The following is a 6,211-nucleotide window of genomic DNA, read 5'->3' as shown; positions in this document are numbered from 1 at the left end:
ACGTAATAATGTATTGGTTAGGTCTAATACTTATTTTGAGTTTGTAGGCTGCAAACCTTGCCAGATTTTTTTGCATGTTGTACAACAAACCGGAAGGGAGTATTGCTCCTTTGAGTTTTGTACAAACAAAAATTCCTTCCCAGCCCAACCTGTAAGTTTCAATAAACGTTCATTTATAAAAGAATGTTATTTTGATTGACCTTCAGTGTCATAAGTGGTTGATGTAATAAATTTCATTGTTTTAGACATGACTGTGGAGTTATAATNTTACAAGCTATGGAACTATGGGATNGACANGATAAATTCAATGNCANTAGCATGCCACAATACTCAAACGTAAGGAAGAATCGAAGTTGTTTTATTTATTACTATTTGGTTGGTTTGACAAGTTAAATATTTTCATTTCAGGAGGATCTNCGTGCAATAAGAAAGCGATACGCAACTGAATGGATCCTGGACGAGGAGAACATAAGATTAATGGATGCACTAGACGTNTTTGGAATGTTGTAGTGTAGTTGTTAAGTGTACAAATGTAGATGGAGACAATTGAATTTTCTTGTTATGTACTTTGTATATGCAGACAGTTAACATCTTCTTATTCCAATAGGATTGTTTATGACATTTGAAGACTCTGTACATATTTTTATTTGAATAAGAATAATTATTTCAACAATGCTTATTAGCAATGTATAGAAGATTTTTGATTTATGTTTGATTTCCAGGTTGTTTGTAATGTCAATTGTATGNAAGTTTCCATAGGAATTTGGGCGTTTTGCAAGTCAATTTTGGGTATATCCAGGGTGACGAGATGAACGTTGCATTAATTTAAGTAAGTGTTGTGTAAAAATCAGGTATGTAATCGTTTACAAACTCCTGTAAACGATTACGCGAGGCATTACTTTATTTTGGACATCCTATTTCACTGAAAGGACCACCAGTGGTCAAGTGGAGGACCACAGGTCAATTTGGGTGTTAAATTGTGAATGTTGAGTAGGTCTTGGTTGGAAATGTGTGTCAAGGGATGTATTTCATGGTTCCCAAACCCCTACATGTATGAAGGGTTCCACCCTTGGTCATTGCATGTAGGTTCCAGAAGGACAATGCATTTTTTAGTAAAAAACAACTTTGTAATCGTTTACACACACTTGTAATCGATTACGCGAGGCATTTCTTGATTTTGGACATCCTGTTGCACTGAAAGGACCACCAGTGGTTAAGTGGAGGACCACAGGTCNAGGGATTGGGTTAAGGGTAGACTAGAAAGTTTGTATGGCAATTAGATAAATAAGTGAAGTAAATAAGAAGAGTAGATATGTGTGAGTGGATTAGATGAAATTGTAAACCCCAACAACACCATTCATCCATAGTTTCTTAAAACCAATTGAATCAACTGCATTGCATGTTTATTTTTGTTCTTTGAATATAACCACCAAATTAATTCTTTTCTCAAGTCTTATGCGATTTGTTTACACGAAAAGTAAGGCCTAAGAGTCCTTTTTGAAGAACGATATTGGGTTTACCAATTATATTACTTGATAACGATATGGTACACTTGCCAGTGGCTTAACAAGTTTTTGGCGCCGTTGTCGGGGACTCGTGGTTTAACTTATCTAGTTGTGTAAACTGATTAAGTTTGACTTGATTGTATATATCTTTTTATCTTTTTATCTTTTATTTTTTTTTTAATATAAAAAAAGTGCTACTAGGGTTTGTGTTTCTTGTGCATGCAGTAGGAGCCCGGACATACTAGAAGCAAGAAAAATACGCAACCTCTTCTTGAAGGCTTAAGCGAAGCAAGGGGGAGAAGGAGAGTCAGACACCCATCTAGGATTTGTTTCCTTCCCCTAAAAGATTATTATCGACTGCACTAGATAGAAGAACAGAGGAGATGGCTGAAAGAACTCCTCCAAGACGCACTCTTGCAGACCAATCGAATGCGGTTGGCCCTTTCCATTTTAACAGCATAGTCATGCCTATGGATCAAACAACCAACATGGTGATGAATCCAACTCTTATACACCTGGTGCAAAGCAAACAATTTCATGGCCTGTCAAATGAGAATCCCTATGACCATTTGACAGCGTTCAATGAAATATGCAATACAGTGAAGATGGCAAGTGTATCAGATGATAAAGTGAGGCTTAGCTTGTTCCCTTTCTCGTTGGAGGGCAATGCTAAGACATGGCTTAATTCTTTTCCTGAAGGGACGTTTACAACATGGAAGCTGTGGCTACAAAGTTTGTCAACAAATATTTTCCACAGTCTAAAATTACTCAGGGAAAACTGGAGATCTCATCATTTAAGCAAGGCATGGAAGAAATTCTAAGTCAATCATGGGAGCGATTCAAAGCCCTACTCAGGAAAAGACCAGTTCACGAATTTGACAAGACAACCATTTTTCTTGCTTACCTTGGTGGACTGAACATGCAGTCGAAGATGATGTTGGACACCTCAACTGGAGGTGATATCAAACAAAAGACTGAGGACGAAGCCTATGACTTGATAGAGAGTATCACAACTAATGGACAAGAAGCATATAGTGAAAGAGGCGCACCAACACAACATAGAGGAGTCTTGCACTTACCTGCAAATGATGCAATGCTAGCCCAAAATCATCTTTTGACTTAAAAGCTAGATACATTGACAAAGATCCTCTCACAACTTCCAAAGGAGTTTCGCAATGTTTCTGAAGCACAGCAGCTATGTGATCTTTGTGGTGGTGACTATATTAATGGTCAATGTGCTATACCTGAGGAGATGCAGCAGGAAGCTAACTACATGGGGAACCAATACCAGTACAGACAAGGGAATTTCAACCAAGGCAATCCTAGCCAAGGTTGGAGGAATCATCCAAGTGTTGGTCAACAATAGAATAACCCATCAGGGTAACCAGGAGGCTTCAGGATGCAACAACCTTCTCCTTTGTGGCAGCAAATAAATCAATTGACAGTAAATGTTAGAGACTTTTCTAATAGATTTGACAAATTTGTAAAAGATTAACATTCTCAACATTCAAGTGATCAAGCTACTTTTAGATCATTAGAGTTGAAATTTGGTCAACTGTCAAAAAGGATTGAAATCACAAAGAAGAATCAATCTAGGGTTAATATTGATGTTAATCCTAAGGAGGAATGTCGTGTTGTTGTAGTAAGGGAGAAAAGAAAAGCAGAGGAAGAAGTGATTGAGATTAGAAGTGATGAAGAAGAGGTAAGTGAGACAGACAAGCTTGGTGAAGAAGAGAAAGAAGAAGAGGAATTTGAAGAAATTGAGAAAAGAAGAGATAGTCACAATGGACAGATGAGAGAAATATTCAGACATGTGACTATGGTTCCTATAACAGAAAGTCATCCTCAAATTCCTGTTTATTCTAAGAAAATTAATTATTACCTTGGAGAGGTGATAAATTTAGATGCAGATGAAGAAGAACAGGAAGTGCTTGTGCAGCCAACAAAGGAACATCATCCACCTAAACTGAAGGATCCAGGATTGTTAACTCTTCCATGCGTGATAAATGATGTGGACATAGGAAGAGCAATGATAGACTATGGGTCTAGCATAAATTTAATGCCCTTAAGTTACTTGAAGAAAATTAAAGGGTTAGTTCTAAAACTAGCAAACACTACTATAACAGTTGTAGATGGTTCTGTTAAGAAAACAGCTGGTAGGGTGGTAGATGCAATTGTCCGTATTGAGGAGTTGGAATTCTTGATTGACTTTGTAGTCGTGGACATGGAAAATGAAGGAAGGATTCCATTAATTTTAGGAAGACCTTTTATGAGGACTTCCATAATGGTGATGCGTATCCATGATGGAATAATAACTTTGAAAGATCAAGAATATGTGTTAATGTATAATTGCTCCAAAGGAAAGAAAGTAAAAATGAAAAAGAGGGATAAACATAAAAAGTCAAGAAGAGAAGCTGCAATAGACGAAAACACATTAGGTACCAATTCTAATAGTTGTAATGTTTTACAGGTACCTAAAAATGAGGAGGTTGACAAAGGAGGCACTATCCACTCCGAATATACACCACTTCCAATAGGAGCACAAGTGAGATTCAAGAACAAGAAGTGGCTTGTTATTAAGATTAGGGAAGATGGCAAGCTGGAAATTAGAAAACCATTCGCAAGAGCCATAAAGAAAGTGGATAGAAAGCAACTGATGAGTTGGGTTGATGAAGATCCCAACCGGGATGGAATGACTTGATTATATTTAATCCCATTTTGTATAAACATTTGTAGTTTTAGGATTAATTGATTTTGTAATTTATTGGATTTTTGAACACTTTTTCGGTAGCATCTACTGAGGGAGGCTAAACTTTTATGTATCCACTGAAGGATACAAGGTAAGTACACCTACTGAAGGGTGTTGGAAGGAGAAGCACTTACTGATGAGTGCTAAGCAGGTTTGGGTCAGGCTTGTGACGTTAAACAAGCGCTACCTGGGAGGCAACCCAGTTGATTGTTTTGTTTTTAATCCTGTGTTAAAGTGCATTGCATGTTTAATTGTTGCATCTGAGAGGGGAAAGGCATATATTTGAAAACTTTAAAGTTGAAATTGAGTGTTATAAGGTAATATTACTCAATTTTCTACCATTGCTTTGTCAAAGTTTGGGGTTTTTGGTTGAGGGATTTGCATTGAAGAGGACATTCATCATCAATTGATTAATTTTTCTGCAAGCATTCACAATCTCCACTCAATTAAGTATGCAAAGTCATGTTTGGGGTTTCTATTTTGGGATTTGTTGATGAACATGCTTAGGAACATGATAAATCACGGCTTTTGATTTCTATGCATGAATTGATAGAATATGAACTGTTTGAACCGAATGAATTGCATGATTGTGGTTTGGATTGATGAAATTAGCAAAAGAGTGGAGATTAGGATCATTTAGGAAAGCATTTTGAAAAACCCTAGCCGCCACCGCTGAGCGGTCTTTTTTGGCGCTGAGCGGTGGCGCGGCTTAAGGCAAATCGCCTGAGCGGTCTTCTTGGATGCTGAGCGCTCTGCACTTGATTTTCTTAAATGTTGAAATTTTTGGATGTTTGTGTGTTGAGGAGCCCTGTTTTTCCTTAAGAATTGTATGATCTGATGATGCACTAACCTCTAACGATGTTTATGTGAATATTGTTGGATGAATTTGATTTATGCAGGAATGTCTACCTCAAGAAGAGTTAAAACAATGGGCAACAAAAGGAAGGAACCAGAGAGACCTAGGAGATTCTATTCTTCAAGGTTCCTTTCAAGGAAACATGAATAACATTATGATACAGTCCAGGAGAGGCGTTTGCTGATGGAAAGGAAGGCTATGTACATCCCTGACTTAGCTCTAGAGTTCGGTTTGGAGATTGAAAGGCGAGGCTGGGGAGACTGACGACATATCCAACACCAGCCAGTATTGAGTTGGTGAAGGAGTTATATGGTAATGCCTTGCCTAGAGGAGGAGTGTTCGCAGGGAGATACATGAGCTATGTGCATGGACACTTGATCAGCAATGATCCTGACACCATCAACGCTTTTTTAGGGACTGAGTGGCTAGGAGAGTAGTGCAGGTATGCTGCTATACTAGGGGAGGCCAGGGATTATGAGGACATTGAGCGAGTGATGTGTATCCCTAAAACAGTTATTTTGATATTAAATCACACCCTTTATGGCTTAGAATTAGCTTGAAATCATGACTTTTTATTAAGTTTGGGAATAAGAGAGTCAAAAATGGTTTTCTTGGTTTTATGCTTGGTTTTCCTTGATTTTATAGGTTTTTGGAATGAATTGGAAGAAAGGTTGAAGTATCAAATGGTTGGACTACTGGAAAGTCAACCAGAATGCAGAAAATTCAACCAGTCAACAAAAAAAGTTTACCAGTCAACCAGAAAAGTTGACCAAACCGCTGAGCGATGAAAATGGGCGCTGAGCGGTCAGTTTTTGGCGTTGAGCGAAAGTTTTGGGCGCTGAGCGGTCCTGCATTTAAGGGGAAACTGTTGAACGGTTTACTTAGGCGTCTGGGCGGTTTTCTGTTGTTATTTTGTTGATTCTGTGATCTTTCTGTTAACTTTTTGGCCTATATATAGGCCTAGTGCGAATCAAAACTCAATCTTTGGTAGAGGAAGACGACACAACACTCTTTTCACCCCTTGGAGGAGGATTTTGGATGTGGGAGCTCCAACCTACCAAATCTAGGGTTTATCTTTTCATTCTTTCCATTCAATTCATC

Source organism: Vigna radiata, chromosome 4 (genome assembly GCF_000741045.1).
Source record: "Vigna radiata var. radiata cultivar VC1973A chromosome 4, Vradiata_ver6, whole genome shotgun sequence".
Taxonomy (NCBI): domain Eukaryota; kingdom Viridiplantae; phylum Streptophyta; class Magnoliopsida; order Fabales; family Fabaceae; genus Vigna; species Vigna radiata.
This window is presented reverse-complemented; position numbering follows the sequence as displayed.